Here is an 18996-nt window from a genome sequence, read left to right as displayed (position 1 = left end):
ATAAATTGAAGTTTTAAGAAAGCAGGGTTTTAAGAATTCTTGTGAAAGAAATTTAGTATAATAGTATGCGACCTGTGTTCTGACAGAATGATGTCTGCTAATGCTTAATAACAATCAACAGTGGTTTGAAATTCCAGAACACCAGGACTGCTGTTTTTTTTTGCTCTAAATAAACCAGGAGGAAGTATTTCTTGAACCAGCGGATTTATGAGCTGAGAATCTTGCTAGTGCAAATTTTATCTGATAAGAATTACATTTAAAAAAAAAAGTAAATCAATCCTTTACGACTAGAATCGCAGAATTATACAGCACATGAGGAGGCCATTTGGTCCATTGTACCTATTGCCAGCTCTTGGTAGAGTTTTGGTAGATTAAACTGAGTAAATCAGCTGCGAAGTAGAAGGGGGAAGACGATGTGAAAAGAATGAAGTGGGGGTGATATTGTACCATTGGACTACTGAGAAAAATAGGTGAATGGAAAGGCTAGACAGGCCAGTTAGGCATTTATACTGGGATTACATATCTGAGCTGTAATTTTGAGACTACCATCAGTGTGTCTATAATGCAGCCTATTGCACAATGCTAGGCAGAATCAATCATCTCCAGCCATTGTGAAACTGTAAGCTTTGAAGCATTAATTGGTGATTGAGAATAGAACCAGCAATGTCTTGAGCTGGATTTTTTTTGACTGTTTATAGTCCTGTCTACGAGTCTACGTTAAACTGCCTTAATGATTGACTAGCTGGTTATCAAGATTTTCTGTTGATTGCAATTTCAGTATTTCCTGGGTCTGTTCATCCAGACAATGTGAAAGATGGATGATTTTTACACAATGTAGACATTCCATTTCTTTTGTCCTCTGTAGGATCCTACAGTGGAGCTTTTTATTAATGGCTGAGGGCTCTTCTCTTACCTGTCACTTCCATTCCCTTCCTATGTCAGCAATGGTACAATAGTGTTTTGGACTTTGATTCAGTGATTTCACTGAATAAGTAAAAACTGTTACAGGCATTCCAACATAGTCATTTTGGAGCCTGTAGCTGACGTGTGCTCATGCTATTTATTACTGATTTTCACAAAAAACTAAAGCAACTGTCTCCAACATCTATGAATTTTGTACTTGTTTAAATTGCCTAGGTAGCCACCTATAATACTTCAATGTTCCCCTGTGTAAGAATATACTTAACAGCAAATCTTTTTATTACCTTTTTTTCACATTAGTGAAATGAAACTTTGTACTTTGAAACTGTGTTTGGTCTGCTGGGCTTTCTGTAGCTGCTCAGCTACTAAGCTCTATCCTGGCTTACTTATGTTTTCCTGGTCCCAATTTGGAGCTGCCTTGTCCCTGGGAACTCTGCATCTTGTCTTGCTAGCTACCGTTGTAAACAGGAATTTGAGGCCTAGCTGGCCCATAGTAACAGTCCCTAAAGATACTTCAGCTTCAAGACTATCAGTAATCAAGTTTTTCAAGACAGTACAAAGAGCGCCGATTGACTTTCTCCCTCCTTTCTTGGAGTTGTAAGAACAATAAAAATCGACCATATGTGCCTACACATGTGCGTGCATATGGTCAGGTTGCACTCAATATGCAATGAAGCATAACTCAGTTGGGGTTTCAAAATATAATTGCTTTGTGAAAAATTACTGTTTCTGTTGACCAATAGTTTGAATATCTTATGGATTTGCTTACTGCAGCAAATTATTGTGTAGTGGCTGCTGCACTGCGTAAAATATGCAATGCGCATGCATGTGGACAATGTCAGAAATTTGGAGTCACTGAACAGAACGTTTAGATACCTTAGCCTAGTTCATGGTTGCACTGTTGGTGGGTGGTTCGATTATTTTGTTTCCTATTCTGTGTTATGAGTTAGCTACCCTTGAGTTAAGGCCAGCTGTAAAAAAGCATCCAATGTAATTTGTGACTGAGAGAAACTTGGAGAATGTGAACTCAATTCTTTGTTCTCATTTTTTTAAGGGATTAATGAGCTGTAGTTGTAAAAACATATTTTACCTCAAATTCATATTGTGACATCAGAGGCATATTACAGATGAGATGTTTGAGGGTCGTTTTCAGAGCTGTACAAAAGCCTACAATTATTTTGATATTGAAAGATATATTGTGTAATATTTTAAGTTCCAGTCAAGTCTTAGTGTTGCCATACTTCCCCTCAACACATACTTAACAAAATCTTTTCGTAATAGTCTATCATATTAGGCAGTAAATTGTATTTTGTAAGTTCAGAACACTCTTGATTCAAAGTTGAAGCAAAAGGCTCGAGAATCACAACCTTGTAGTTCGCCTTTATTTTTATTAAACAAAATCTGTATCTATTTATTCTTCCTCCATCCTTTTTCCTGTGCAATCTTTTAGGTCCACAATTCATTCCTTCTCAGCCTGCATTTTAGGGAATAATCGATTATGTGAACGCAAGATGTTCTAGATTTCATGGTGGGAGGGGGAATTGCAGTAGTACAAACAGCTCAATGTATTGATGGACGGTGCTGCATTTCAAAATAGCAAACCTTGAATCTTATTCAAAAGAAACTGTATTAGGTTGCTGTGAGGTTCTGTCAACTTTGTTGATTTGGGGGCACACTATGTATGCTATTTGGACAAGTCCCACAAAAGCGACTCATCATTATTTAAATCCGTCTCTATCAAACACAACTTTTAGATTGTTGAGTGAGTATGGTACAGCTAGGGAGAGAACAGAGTGCAGTGTTGCTTCCAGTGATATGACTTTAATTATTTCCTCAGGAGTTAGAAGATATTTACTCTGTAGCTATTTTTGCTATGCTGCAGTGCATTTTACCCTCTTCCTCCTTGTTACATAATTTTGGTAAGATTTCATTCTGCCTGATAAAGATCTATTCCAGGCTATGAAAAGACCTTGCACTGCAGTAGATGCAATTGATTCAGGTGCGGTATGGTGTACTAATAATCAGATACCTTAACCAGCAATGAAACTCCATTTGGGAACAGTTGAATAGTTGGAAGCCAGTGGAAGCAGTAGGTGAGTGCCATCAGGCTAGCCCAAGTGTGTCAAAAGCAGATGTCTAAGAGCCACTTAGCTAAATGCATTCTTGACACACCATTGGTGCATAGTGTAGTGCTGTGTTTATTTGTGTTATAAAATATGAAAGAAGCAGTGTTTTGAGAATGGGAAAATTGCTTAATGTTTAGTATTTTAAAAACAAGTGAAATTCAATCCACATCATGGTTTAATAAACTATTACCCTTAAATTTCCCTAGTAATGAGCGACAAATGATTCCCTATTAAGAATGCAAATGACTTCACAACGGTTAGTCCTTCACTGTGGATGCACATATGCTTAATAATAGAGCAACTTAGCTGTCAACATCTGCACTGATAGACTTGCTGCAAGTGAGAGACTAAACAAAGCCATCCCTTAAATTAGATGGTTTTGATTAGTGATTTAAAAGCAAGTACCATAACTGTTTACAAGGCAACAATATAATTCATCAGTGACTTCTGAATTACATTAGCTTTATTCTTGTGACTTTTATACCATCCATACTCTTCTTTCAGAGCTGTATGACCCTTCAATTAAATTGCAGGCTTGTAATCATTCTCGAGCATCCATTATTTTATATGTAAACCATCTGCACTCTTGAGTTATCTTGAGCCCAGATCTCACTCTTGAGTGTTCACTGTTATGTAAGTAAACCAGATAAATCTACTCCCAGATATCATATGTTCTCTGTTTGAATTGTGTTTCCTTTACATTTCCCTTATTGGGGAATAGGATTCACTGTGTACTGCACACCTGGTATTGGGAGTGATAGAATTGTGCAGTTAATACAAGTACTGATCTGACTGATGCACCTTGATTATTACTAATACAGAATCAAAGATCTGCTGTAACAAGTCACTTCTGAATTATATAGCCTTGTAAACAGTTATGGTACTTGTTTTTAAATCACAAATCAAAGCAATTTCTCTAAGTATGGCTATATCATTGAATCCTGAACTTTTTGGTTTGCTGTTTATTTGTTTCTGTATTTGACCATCTGTAGGTGAAGACTGACACTTCAACACTTCTGACATTTAATCAGTATCTTGGAGAAAAGGATTCTCTTGGCCCTCTGAATTAGACATGCCTTCTTGCCTCCCAAAAATAATCAAGCATCTATCGAAGTTTAATGATCTTGATCAAAATGCAGATAAACAAATACGTGCACATTGGAGGTAAAGTAAGAATTCTAAAGGACTAGTGACTTTGGAACGCGAATGTAACTATTAACCCCATGTAAAATGTTCCAAACTAAAGTGGAAACTTGTTAGTATATTTAATATTGGGATCAGTTGGCCTGAATTGGTTCAGATATTGTAATCTGTGCACTGCTTCCAGCAAATGAGCTGGAAATTGTGGCGACCTGTCTCCACATTTAGTTTATATAGAGATTGCAGATATTTAAAGAATATAGTGTTAGTTTACTAACATGGGCCTATGTTTTCAGTGAAATTGATATTTGTAAGATCTTGCTGATATGTAAGGCATGACTTAATAGGGGATTGGAGAAGGCAGGTTTAAGCTGTGAAAAGCCCTACATTATATATAAATAGTATAAGTGAATCAGTATTGAATCTGTTTAAAAGTTAGCTTTGGGGAACTGGGTAATGGAATGAGTTAGCACATAGTGCTTTCACTTCTGGAATCTGATTTTAAAACCAGACTAAACTAATGGGATGAAAATCTCCCCATTCTACTGGCATTCAGGGTCCTATGTGAAATGTGTTTGGGCAGACTCAGTCCAAAACTGCTAAATTTTAGTTTTATGGGCACAGATTATAGCATAACTGCACCTAATGTGGCACTAATAGACAATTTTATCCAGAAAGGACAGTAGAGTAACTGGTGTAGGAGATGGAAATGTCACATTGCTGCTTTTGACTGTTTAGGGAGGAGGCACATTGTTGGTTTAGCACAAAGGGAGTGTCACTGAACTGTTGTGTGCCAAACTTGGACATGCCCCATGCTGACTGGATGCCTGAAATAGTACACTCTTTATTTCCCAGAGCTTCCTCAGTCACAAAAGTCCATCAAAATGTTAAACGAAAATACTGACCTACTTGTTGCCAGTGAATTGTGATTAGTAAATTTATTCTTGGGGATGTAAAGCACTTGAATTTCACTCACCGTTTAAAACCTTTGATTACTGTCACAATTCATTAACAGCCAACTAAATATTCTGTGTAACTTTTTTTTTCAATTTATATGAAGATAGCACACGGCCATCATACCAAGAGTGCCATTTTGAAACTGTATGTGAAGGAGACTGCAGCTACACTTTACTCTGCATCTCTAGCTGGACCTCCTTTCTCAGACATTATATGATACAAACACAGCTACAATAGACGCTTACTGTTGCATCCATTATTTCCAACAGATCTGACGAAGGGTTGTCTGTGTAGGTCATAAATGGACACTAACAATACATTTTCACTCCTGGTATTGACTTTTACTCAGTGGTGGTGTTATGCGTATTTCTAGTGACTATATGATGATTTACCCCTGGGAGGGAGTACACTGAATCACAACTATAAAATAGTTATCGCACAGAAGGAGACCATTCGCCCATCACGTCTGTGCCAGCTGTCTACAAGAGCAACTCACCTAATCCCACTCTTCCTTTTTCACCATAGACTGCAAATTTTTCTCTTCAGATAATTATCTTTTATAGTTCCCTGTTGAAGGCCTTGGTTGAATCTGCCTCCACCAAACTCAAGCAGTGTATTCCAGACCTTAACCACTCGCTGCATAAAAAAGTATTTTCTTCATGTTGCTGTTGTTTCTTTTGCAAGTCCACTTAAATCGGTGTCTTCTGGCTCTGGATCCCTCGGCCAGTGGGAAAAGTTTCTCCCTATCTACCCTGTCCAGACCCCTCGTGATTTTGAACACCTCTGTCAAACCTCCTCTTAGTCTTCTCTTCTCCAAGGAGAACAGGCCCAGCTTCTCTAGCCTATCCACGTAACTGAAGTACTTCATCCATGGAACCATTCTCATGAATCTTTTCGGCATCCTCTCATGCCATAACATCCTTCCAAAAGTGTGGTGCCCAGAACTGGACATACTACTCCAGTTGAGGCCGAACCAGTGTTTTATACAGTTTTATCATAATTTCCTTATTTTTGTACTCTGTTCCCTATTTATAAAGCCCAGGAGCCATGTGCTTTATTAATTGCTTTTTCAACCTGCCCTGCAACCTTCAATAATTTGTATACATATACCCCCAGGTCCCTCTGCTCCTGCACCTCCTTTAGAAGCCTCCTTTTAATTCATATTGCCTCCTTGTTCTTCCCACCAAAATGAATCACGTCACACTTTTCTGCATTAAATTTAATCAGCCACTTGTCCACCCATTCCACCAGCCTATCTATGTCCTCTTGATGTTTATAACTACCCTCCTCACAGTTCACAATACTTCAAAGTTTTGTGTCATCTGCAAATTTTGAAATTGTGCCCTATACACCCAAGTTAAGTCATTAATATATATCAAGAAAAGCAGGGGTCCCAACACTGACCCCAATGGAACCCCACTATGTACCTTCCTCCAGTCTTAAGACACAACCATTCTCAATTACTTTGTTTTCTGTCACTCAGCCAATTTTGTATCCATGCTGCTACGGTCCCATTTATTCCATGGGCTGCTACTCACCTTTTTATTCCATGAAGCTGATAATGATTTCCTTCCTCTTCTCCCTGCCCCCTATATGGGATCGGAAACCTTTCTTGTCTTGTATTTCTGAATACCACACAGTGCATTTACCAACATTGAGGGAGCATGAAGCAGCATTTATCGGTGTTTTTCTTTTAAGCAAATCAGAAAATGCTGGAAATACTGAACAGGTCAGGTAGCATCTGTGGAGAGAGAAACAGATATCGTTTTGTCTTTTAAGTGTTGGACTTCAGTTTGGTGCAGTATTTTCTTATACTTCCCCCCCCTCCCCCCCCCCCCCCCCCCCCCCAATAATTACTTTAAATTCACTGTTATACAGAAAAATCACGGTACTATTCCCAGTATAAGCATGGCGGGTAACAGGCCGTCCTCCAATTTTGGCTTTATGAAGATGCAGGGTAGAAAGCAAGAAAGTAAAAAATTTAAATAGAAAATGAGAAAGTGAGCAAGATCACAGTACCAAACTTCATTGGAATGGATAGGAGTAAAATAAATTGTCTTAAATTGAATTCGAGACAGCACATACATACCTGCTGATAAATCAGGAATCCAAATTTGGTTCAAAGAAAGATGTTCCAAATTAGATCTCAGAAGTGTTGGCAAATTCACATTGAACTATATAAACTTACCATCAGTACTGAGTTTAAAGATAAACTGTTGGAACAGAATTAGTTGATGTTATTTTTGCATTTATGCATGTGTTCGGGCATTTCTGTTTAAACATTTGAATGTTATTGACCTCTTTGGAACCAGGCTATGGAGATTATGTCATTAACTAAATTAATCCTTGTGGCTCTCTACTGTTCCCAATATTCTTTCCATAATGAGGTGACCAGAACTGTATCTAGTGGCCCAACTAATGTCAGGTACAATGCAAAATAATTTCCTTGCTTTTGTATTCAGTGTCCTGTGTATAAAACCCAGAATCACTTTCGTCTTTTTATATAACCTTTTCAAACAGCACTTTTTAAAGGTCTAAATTTGAGATTTCTCTCTCAGACTACTCTATTAAATCTTACTATTTAGGGTATGCTTTTACTGTTCTATTTTCTAAAAATATACTACTTCACATGTGTCTACGTTGAACTGCATTTGTTATTTTTCCACTGCTAATCTATTGCTACAGTCCTGCGTTCTTCCACACAGTTTTCCATGCCCCATAATTTGGTGGTTTCAATAATCTTGTATCATTTCAAACCACATGTTAAATAAAAGCTGGCCCTGCACAGATTTCAGAGGCTCACCACTATCCATGTCCCACCAATGTGAAGAACATTTTTAAAAAAAGACAAGAAAATGACAGCTGGTCCATTGAGCCTGCTCCTATACAGTCACAGTGCAAGACAGTCAAATCTTCCCAAAGACTGCTTTTCTGGAGTATAAAGACCCAGTTCTCCCAGCCAATCATGGTAACTAAAGGCTTTTAAGATGGCTACCTAAGCCTATCATGGTAACTAAAGGCTTTTTAGGATAGCTGTTGATCCAGAGGGCTACTTCTGAATCATTTCCAGGGACTCAGTATCACTCAACATTTGAGGGGATCAAAACTGAGGCCTAACCAAGATCTTATATAAGGACCAAATAGTGTTTTTTTTTTAATTTTAGATCTTCCTTGCAATATATGCAAAAGCTCTGTGTTTACTATAGCCTCATGGCATAGGTTGTGGACTTTGAGATTCAAGTACTAAAACATCCTCGGTGCTCTCCTGCTCAGTAACCATGCATGGTATACACACGGTTGGCATTACCCATACACGTAAAACTACATTAATCTATATTCAGTGATAATTGAGCCTTTCCCCCAAGGCTAGTTCTTCCGAAGCTGATAACCTGCTCAAGTACACAAACTGCCAGATTACTGAAATTCCCGTCTGCAATTAGTCTCTAAATTAGCGCAGCATGTGCCTATTTAATCTAGTCCCTTAAAAGGGCAGGTAAAGTTAAACACACCTCCATTATTTGCAGCAAAATGCCTACTGTGTTCCAGACCTTAAGTGAGGAACACCACAGTAAATCAGCTAGTTTTTAATGGCCATAGGAGGGGTTCTGGGCAGAGAAAAGGGGAAGTGAAACGAGGATAGGCTTCAAATCTCAGTGGAACAAATTAAACTACAATGCTGGTTATTTGCACCATAGGATTTCATACTTTACAGATACGAACCTTTAATCTGCTGCATACAAATTTCTACTCTATTCAAATAGATTTCTATATTTTCAACAGGCTACGTGTTCGTGGTTCAGACTTAGTTGATGGGAAGTAAATTATTATTTTGGACGGATGGGTTAATCAATCCAATTTTCTTTTCCTGCATTTTTGTTAGAAAACTTATGATTTTGAATGATGAGGCTATTTGGTCAGCACTCTGACATGACTTACAAATAGGAGGTCAGTCTTGTGCTAGTGGGAAAATCAATGTTGCAAATTCATAAGACAAGTAAAAGGTTCTAAAAGCTTCAAACTTATTTCTTGTTGGAATAGACTTTCAACACGTTTAATTCAGTATAGAAAATAATGGCATGTCTGACTTGTACTGTGGTACATTTTTCCAGTTGTGTAATAGTTTTAAAAGGTTAGAGGTTTATATAGTGTGTAATTTTAAGTCAGAAAATATGAGAGTGACCTGTACTAAAATGCAGGGTATAATTTGGGTTACTAAAGAACAAATCACAAAAAAATCTTCTACAGCCAATCCTTTATGGTTATTTATGGATGTGACCTTATTTCTGGTAAATGCACACAGCAAGATCAAAGTGTTACCAACAAAAAAATATCACTTGCCCTCACGATATGTACTGTCTTCAGGTCAGTGAGTTCCCAGTTTCAGGGAAGAGAAGTCTGGATGAGCCATTTTTCCCTGCGTCAATATTTACCTGCAAGCCAGTGCTCACTGATTTTCTCCAATTTGATGGATGGTGAGTGGTCTTAAAACTGGAAGGTCTTGCAAACATGTTGGTGTCTTCCATCAGGAAGTGTAGGCAGAAAAGATCACTTTAAAGTAAATGGATGATAGGTGAGAAGAAATAAATGAGCAACTTAAGTATCCCCAACTACTATCACAAGCAGATCTACCGTATACCTCATTAGATTGGAGAATGTGCCTTGATTATGTTGTGTAATGCACAATTATTCTGCTAATTGCAATTATGTGTAGGTTGCTATGGCCTTTTTAAGGTTGCTGGGTCCATTAGAAGCTGATCGATTGCAGAAATTCTTGGGTCAGTTAGTGACCTGGAGTTGTAGTTCTAGAGCGCAAAAGGAGGCTATTCGACCCATCAAGTCCATGCCATCTAGAGCAATCCAGTCAGTCCCCCCCCCCCACAATCCCCATAGCCCTCAAATTTATTTCCCTCAAGTGCCTATCCAATCTTCTTTTAAAATCATTGATCATCTCCATTTCCACCACCCTGACAGGCAGCAAGTTCCAGGTCATTACCACTCGCTGCATAACAAAAAGTTCTTCCTCACGTCCCCCCTGTATCTCTTGCCCAAAACCTTAAATCTGTGTTTCCTCGCCCTTCTGACATCAGCTAATGGGAACAGCTTTTTTTTGTCTATCTTACCTAAACGTTCTTGTGCACCTCATCAAATCTCCCTTCAACCTCCTTTGCTCCAAGGAGGACAACCACAGCTCCTACAACGTAACCTTGTAGCTAAAATCCCTTATCCCTGGAACTATTTTGGTAAACCTGCTCTGCACCTTTTCAAGGGCCCTCACATCCTTCCTAAAGTGTGGTGACCAGAACTGGACACAATATAGTTATGGTTTGACCAGGGCTTTATAAAGGTTTGGCATAACTTCCTTGCTTTTGTACTGAATACCACTATTTATGAAGTCCAAGATCCCATATTCTTTGCCAACTACTCTCTCACTATCTTCTGCCACCTTCAAAGATGTATGCACATGACCCCAGTCCTTCTGTTCCTGCACACTGTTTAGAACTGTGCCGATAAGATTATATTGCCTCTTCCAATCCCTTTTGCTAAAATGAATCACTTCACACTTCTCTATTAAATTCCATCATCACTTGGCTGGCTAGTATAATGGGCAGACAAGTCCTGTTGCAGTCAATTGGCATCATCCTCACTGTTTGCCAGACCTCCAAGTTTGGTGATATTGGCAAATTTTGAAATTTTACTTTGTATTCCAATATCCAAGTAATTTATAGATATCAAAAATCCAGTGGTCCTAGCACTGACTACCATCCTCTAGTCTTAAAAACAACTATTTAGCATGCTTCACTTTTCTGTCCTTAAGCCAATTTTTTATCCAAGCTGACACTAATGCTCCTATTTCATGAGCCTCAATTTTTTAACCAGCCTTTTATGTTTTCATATTCTCCCCTATCCCACAAGCTTGAGAGAAATTTCCATGTGTAATCTGAAGTGTGACAGATTTATCTCAAACCTATTATTTATGTATATGTGATTGAATCCTCCGTTATGGAATTAACAATACGAAGCATATCACAATCAAATCTTATTTTTAATTTGTTCACTTCTCTTTTTGCAGTTTACGGGAAGTGTTTCTCACTGCCCAGTTTCGCATCTTTTTAATTGGTTCATGGGATGTGAGCATCACTGGCAATGCCAGCATTTATTGTCCATCCCTAATTACCCTTGAGCAGGTGATGGTTAACAGCTTTCTTGAACCGCTGCAGTCTGTATGGCATAGGTACACCCACAGTGCTGTTTGGTAGGGAGTTCCAGGATTTTGACCCAGCGACTAAAGGAACAGTGATATATTTCCAAGTTAGGACCGAGTGTGACTTGGAGGGGAACTTGCAGGTGGTGGTGTTCCCATGTTTCTACTGCCCTTATTCTTGTAGGTGGTAGAGGTTGCAGGTTTGGAAGATGTTGTCGAAGAAGCCTTGGCGAGTTGCAGCAGTGCATCCTGTAGGTGGTACACAGTGTGAGCTGTTCCACTGTCATGGTTCCATTTGTATATTGGTTTAAATTTTTTTATTCTTATTGCACTTGCCATTTAATTGTCACCCTGCCCTTGAATTGTCAACTCTGGCTGGATATATTCCTGGAGGCTTCATCATTTGGCTATCATCCTATGTAACTGTGACAAAGGTAAACTTGCCCTCCTCATCGTCTTTAACCTGTCTGCAGGCTTTGGCATGGTTGATCACACCATCCTTCTCCAGTGCCTCTCCGCTGTCGTCCAGCTGGGAGGGACTGCTCTCACATGGTTCCATTGTTATCTATCTAATCGTAGTCAGAGAATCACTTGCGATGGCTTCTCTTCCTGCTCCCGCACCATTACCTCTGGTGTCGCCCAAGGGTTTATCCTTGACCCTTTCCTATTTCTCATCTACATGCTGCCCCTTGGCGACATCATCCAGAAGCACAGTGTTAGTTTTCAGATGCATGCTGATGACATCCAGCTCTACCTCACCATCACCTTTCTCAACTCCTCCACTGTTGCTTAGTTATCAGACTGCTTATCTGACATCCAGTACTGGATGAGCAGAAATCTCCTCCCAATTAAATATTGGGAAGACTGAAGCCATCGTTTTCCAAACTCCATTCCTTATCTACCAACTCCATTCCTCTCCCTGGCAGCAGTCTGAGATTAAACTAGTCTATTTGCAACCTTGGTGTCACATTTGACCCCGAAATGAGCTTCTGACCTCGTTTTTGCAGCATCACTAAGACTGGTTATTTCCACATCTGTAATTTTGCCCCGACTTCACCCAACTCAGCTCATCTACTGCTGAAACTCTCATTCACGCCTTGTTACCTCTAGACTTGACTATTCCAATGCACTCAAGGCTGGTCTGCCACATTCTGCCCTCCGTAAACTTGACGTCATCCAAAACTCTGCTGCCAGTGTCTTAACTCGCACCAAGTTCCGTTCACCTATCATCCCTGTGCTTGCTGACCTACATTGGCTCTGGGTCAAGCAACATTTTGGTTTTAAAATTCTCATCCTTGTTTTCAAATTCCTTCATGGTCTGGCCCCTCCCTATCTCTGTAATCTCCTCCAGCCCCACAACCCTATGAAATATGTGCGCTTCTTTACTTGTGCCCTCTTGAGCATCCCCAATTTTATTCGCTGCTCCACTATTGGTGGCCACGCCTTCAGTTGCCTTGGCCCTAAGCTCTAGAATACCCTACCTACACCTCGTCACCTCTCTACCTTGCTTTCCTCCTTTAAAGCACTCTTTAAAACCTACCTTTTTGACCAAGCTTTTGATGTTTGACCTCATATTTCCTTATGGCTCATGGTCATATTTTGCTTTCTAATGCTCCTTGCAATGTTTTATTACTTCAAAGGCGTTGTATAAATATAAGTTGTTAGCTGCCTGTCTTGAACCACCTGTCCCCACATCCACCTGTTGTCCATCCTCTGTTCCCTACCCCAATTGGAAAGGAAATAAACTCTTTATTATCCAATTAGGTGATTCTTGGCTTAGTGAAACAGCATTTTTTCTGATCTCCCACAGTTTTTGACTAATATATTAGTGTTCAAAGGAAATTTTTCTCCCAGGTTGCTCACTGCAGCATCCTGGAGCTATATCTTCAATTCCTGGGTTTTCAGGGCAATCCTGGAAGGTTGGCAAACCTCCCTTGCCCTACCCTACCCTGTGTAACTGAGCGTCAATATGGTAACCAGATTAATGGTCTGTATTGGTAGTGGTATAAACTTGCACATCTTCCTGTGCATTAAGAATGCAGAAGACCACAAAAAGAAAACCACTGAGTCAGTGGGATGTATAATTCATGAACTTGAACCCTGAATAAATTAAGTTAGCTCACCTCCCCTCACTTGACGTGTCGTGTTTCAGTAAATTGTTAAATCTTGTATAAGTCAACATGTGTTATTGATAAGTTTCCCCTTCGATATCTCCAATGATTTGTTGGATAACATTGTGAGAGGAACGTCTGTTCCAGGCTTTTCTGAAAGTATTTAGTTTAGTTTAGAGATACAGCACTGAAACAGGCCCTTCGGCCCACCGAGTCTGCGCCGACCATCAACCACCCATTTATACTAATCCTACACTAATCCCATATTCCTACCACATCCCCACCTGTCGCTATATTTCCCTACCACCTACCTATACTAGGGGCAATTTATAATGGCCAATTTACCTACCAACCTGCAAGTCTTTTGGCTTGTGGGAGGAAACCGGAGCACCCGGAGAAAACCCACGCAGACACAGGGAGAACTTGCAAACTCCACACAGGCAGTACCCAGAATTGAACCCGGGTCGCTGGAGCTGTGAGGCTGTGGTGCTAACCACTGCGCCACTGTGCCGCACTGCTTTTCACAGATGATAGAATTGTTGATAGACTAACTTGGGTATCTAGTCAGCTCCACCCACTTGGGCAATGGACTAATCCATGTGATGTGGTGGATGCCCCACCATCCACCACCCCCATCCTTCCCCAGAGTTCTGTATTATGGCATTGCATGGCTAAAGAGGGGTGCTTGAAGATACTGGTTAGAGAATTCTAGGGGTATCTATCTGTTCCAGTTATTCATTGATACTGATACCTCATGTTCCTGCAGATGCCAGCTGGAATATAGTCCTTCAAGACCATACTGAGAAGGGGCAAAGAGTACTTAGTCTTGCTCATCTTTTGTCAATTACATTAGAGCTTCCGGTGCACAGAGTGTATTTCAAACAGTTCTGCTTGATGTTTCAGGAAAGTGTCCTCTGGCCCATGTGTGATGTCTAGGACTAAACTGAGAGGTAGGTTTGTGGCAAAAAGGGACAATGTTTGGATGGAGAGTGTGTGAGTATTGTGGCCTGCAGTGGCAACAGTACCAGAGAGTGTAAATCAACCTTGTGGAGGACACTTCCCTTTTGCCAAAGGCCCCACCATGAGAATATAGATTAACATTGTATGTTGATGTATTAAACGTCATGTTGCTGAGGAGTACCCGCTGACCCAGCAATAACTTAAACACATGGTTGACATATACCCAAGGATCAACTAATGACTCTACTCCTTGGTTGAGGTGCTCCAAGGTGAGATGTCTCCATGAAAATTTGGAGCTAAGTTGATTTTCTGTGGTTTACTTTCTAATCTAATATCTGAAATAGGCAGATCAGCAATAATCTAGGGCACTGTTGATGATTTAACTAGACAGCCTGGTGCAACAATGAAACCTGTAGTGGGGAGACCTGTCAGTTCGACAGGATTCTTAATATCCCACTCCAGATAACCCTGCAAGACACTGAGCTAATGGGTATTGGTCCTAGCTGGGCAGCCAGCAGAAAGCTTACTGATAAGTAAGCTGTGCAGTTTGAACTCGTTAAACTCCCACAAAACCTGGTGCATACTTAGGAGTCCCTAAGGTTATGCCTAAGCTTACTCAATTTAATTAAGTCAGGCATGTCCCTTTGGGCTTTATTAGGGCTTTATTATTATTTGGCAGTGGTGGGATGCTTTGAGACTTCCAACTGTGGAAGTCTGTTTCATGATTTTGAGCTGCAACTAATGCTGCACATCATGGTTAAAAAATAATCGGCTGATCTTCTGAGACATTGCTTGCAGTAAGTCAAAGGATAAGAGAGGAGCATTATACCATGTAATGTACAAGATATTACATAAAGTGGTTCTCAGTCATAAGGTTGTGGATTTAAGCCCCACTCCAGAAATTTGAGCCCATAACCTAAGCTGAGACTTTTTGAAGTGCTGAGGGAATGCTGCATTGTTGGATGTGCTGTCCTCAATGAGATGTTAAACCAAGGGTCCCTTCTATATGTTCCAATGCCACTATTTGAAGAGGGAGTTCTTCCTTTATTTTGTGACTTTTTAGTGGATTGCTGGGCTATAGCTCCCGACAGATGGGGCTCATTTGGAAAAAAATCTGGCAACCCCACAACCAACCTTGTGAATTTGCTTTGTGAGTTGCTGCTGGCTATGAAAGACCCAGGTGTTCTGTACTGGTTATCATCCACTCCACTAACCTTACTATAAAGACCAGGCTCCCTCTTTCTCACTTTTTTCCCTTGTGTCTGTATTTCTCTATGAATGTTGTCGTCTTGCTATCTTTCTCTTTTTGTAAGTATTTTTCTACCCTTTGTTATGTATCTGATTATTTACTGATGTATTCAGTTTCTGATGTGCTTTGGTTAAAGCAAGATGGCAGCAGCCAATATGTAACACATTGGAGGTAGGTGTTGTAAGAGACTGTATAGGATAGATTAGAAAGAAAAATACGGTTGCTGGGGTTTGGGCTTCAGGCCAGGAGGAAGTAAGGGGTGCTTAGTGTCTAGGTGTGACCTACGCAGTTGGCACGGACTGGGCGTTAATTGGCTGTCTGTGCTTAATCCAGGATTTGAGAATGGGGTGGACAGGCTTGGGCCTGACATGGTGGAGCGATGGGTGGCAGTAAGACTCAGATCTAGGGGCATTTGGGAGGGCTGGAGCAGCAAGCAAACTAGATGAGGTTCGGTCTGCTGGCAGATGGATGTAGTTGCAGTGTTGTGCTGGAGTCAATGTGAAGATCAGAAAAGCCCTATAGGATTTCATGGGCATTGCCTGTTTTGGTTTAATTGCATTTCTATATTTAAATGATTAGTTGGCAACATGGCATTGTATTTTTGTGGTTTTCAATCCAAAGTACCCGTGATGGTTACTGTCATGCAAAACAATAGCAACATAATCCTGAGCAGAAACTCATTTACAACATTTTGCCAATTAAGAAGAATTACCCAACACTGTCTTCTGCTTGCTTAGGCAGAAATCGAAATTGCAATAATTTTTTGTGATCATTTCATGTAAATATTGTTGTATCATTGCCTTTAAGAGTGATCCCTTTAAGATCTTAGATCGTTGCCAAGGGACTGCTTAAGAAGAAGGATGCTAATGAGCTGACCGTCAGAATGCAGCTAACCTCTCATCAGTTGAAGGGAATACTCTAGAATCCAAAATTAAGGATAAGAAAAAAGAAAGATTTGCATTTGTATAGTGGCTTTCGCAACTACAGGACACCCCAAAGCTTTTTACAGCCAATAATGTACTTTTGAAGTGTAGTCACTGTTGTAATGTAGAAAACATGGCAGCCAATTTGTGCACAGCAAGCTCCCACAAACAACAATGTGATAATGACCAGATAATCTATTTTTGTGACATTGTTTGAGGGATAAGTATTAGCTAGGACACCAAGGAGAATGCCCCTGTGCCTCTTCATAATAGTGCCATTGGATCTTTAAGTGCACCTGAGGGAGCACACAGGGTCTCAGTTCAATATCTCATCCAAAAGACATAAGTTCGTGGAAGGCTTGGAGAGAAATAAACTAATTGGTTAATGGAAGTCATGCCAGACAAATGCAATATTTTTTTTGTGGAATTATAAAAGAATAGTAAGGCTTTTGTTCAGGTATCTCAGAGAAAAATTAAGAAAATTAGCTAAAGGGTTTTAGTGGAAGTATATTGAGATGGATTGGATTATGAATAGGAAGTATTGGAGTGTGTAGACTGGAGTCCTGCAGGGTTCAGTATTGGGATTGATATTTCAGCATTTTCATAAATTATCTGGAAGAGAGTACCTGTAGCTTCATCTCAAAGATTGAAGATGACACTGTGGTAGGAGTGGAAGATGGAACAAGCTTTACGGGAAGTTGAACTGTTTGCAGAGATGGATGAACAATTGACAGCTGCATTAAATAAAGTCATCCATTTTGGGACGGAATAGGCAGAGAGGTTACAAGATTAGTGAAAAATACTGAACAAGATGGATCAGGAAAAGGGTCTGGGATCATAGTAAATGTTTGGTGTCTGTTAATACAGCTATTGTACAAAAAGAGAAATGCAGTGAAGATCAAAGGAAGTAATGCTGCCATTCTAAAGACTATTGTGTGCATTTTTAGAAACCACGCAACAGAAAAGATGTAGCCAGACATGGTCCAAATGGCCTCTTTTAGTGCCTTAAACTTTTTATGATTCTATGTAGCCCAACTGGAAAAAATACAGGGAAAAGCTACTGAGGTGATGGGGATGAAGAATAAAACATAAAGATAGACTCAAGCAATCGGAACTCCCCTCATTGGGGAGAAGACTGAAGAGTATGTTTGAGCTTGTCAAATTAACAAGACTCAGTGATGTAGGGCTGTTTGTCTTGGCATGAGACAGCAGGAAGCAGTGATTGAGTATAAACTTATGCAAGTGGGTTGTTGGTTTTTGAAACAGGTTAATGGTGGGAGGTGATAAATAAATAACTTAGATTCAGGGATGATTACCCTAGACCAGGAGTCTGCAACCTTTTTAACCTGAAGAGCCTTTTTTTAAAAATTTGTCAAAAATTAAAAAAAAAACTATTGGGAGCTGCAAGATGAAATTTCAGCATTTCTAAACCAAATACTTGGCAAATTGCCAAGTGTCTCTGGTAGAAAGCATAATTTGCATATATAATGAATACATTGAGTTTATGTAACAATAAAAAAAATCAATTAAAATAGGCCTAACTCTGAATTATTGCATTTTTTGACTTTAATTTTGTCAGTAAAGTCATCTGTAAAACAAACTATAACTTAAGTTGCGCAGAATTAAGACCGTATTTTCGCTAATGATTCTTATAATAAAAAAAGCTTCTAATAGCACGTTCAGAACAATTTATCATCTTAGCTGTGTTAGAAACAATAACGGTCACAACCATAAAATCTGTTCTTCAAACCAAAGGCATTATCTATAACCATGGTGTAGCTATACCATTCAAACAGGTTTATTTGGAGTATGATGATTTTCATTAAAACAATAAGTTAAAACTGTAAGGTGCAGCCAAATTAGCTTTTTATCCCCACAATAAAAGCATGGCTCTTATTTTTCTTGACAATTTTTTAGGCTTTTTTTCATGTCAATGCAATTCAGCTGGAAAAAGTTGAGCCGCAAATGAAATGTTATAAAGCCGATTGCAACTCCGGAGCCAGAACTTGCACACCCCTGACCTTGGGTACAACTGCTGGAATGATCTTTTTTAGCCGTGAAATTTTCCAAGGATGTTTGTGTACATCGTCGGAGCTATCTGATCGAGGTAATATCTTCTCCACAAGGTGATTTTGTACAGTTTAGAAAGAAAGTTTTGCAGCAAACCTCCTTCATTGAGGAGGTGGCATATGGTGGTTGGGGAAAATGTGAATTTATTTTTAAACATGAAGCGCTGTGAGGCTGTGGAATGCACTATTGGAGTTTGTAACTGAAGGAGAGACCATGTCAGCATTAAAATGGCGATTAAATAAGTGGCCAGTGGAAAAGGGGGATAAAGTGATTTGGGAACAAGATGGGTTTATGGGATTAGGACTACTGCTGTTAGGTAGGATAAAAAAACCACCAA

General features: G+C 39.7%; 1 protein-coding gene across 9 annotated transcripts in view; it reads left to right on the top strand.

Annotated features, from left to right (window-relative positions):
- The window catches only part of znf592 (zinc finger protein 592), a 158423-nt gene that overhangs the window by 18069 nt on the left and 121358 nt on the right, over positions 1–18996 (top strand). For 2 of the 9 annotated variants that reach the window (XM_068015385.1, XM_068015383.1), the window contains exon 2: positions 4040–4211. The exons of 6 other annotated variants lie outside the window; for them this stretch is intronic. The gene's annotated coding sequence lies outside the window, so the exon portion shown is untranslated. Of the gene's footprint in view, positions 1–4039; positions 4212–14380; positions 14408–18996 lie in introns of those variants that run through there. One more of the 9 variants, XM_068015384.1, reaches the window with a different exon arrangement.

Source organism: Heterodontus francisci, chromosome 35 (assembly GCF_036365525.1).
Source record: "Heterodontus francisci isolate sHetFra1 chromosome 35, sHetFra1.hap1, whole genome shotgun sequence".
Lineage (NCBI taxonomy): Eukaryota > Metazoa > Chordata > Chondrichthyes > Heterodontiformes > Heterodontidae > Heterodontus > Heterodontus francisci.
Note: the sequence above shows the minus strand (reverse complement) of the source record. Positions and strands in the feature narration are given on the sequence as shown.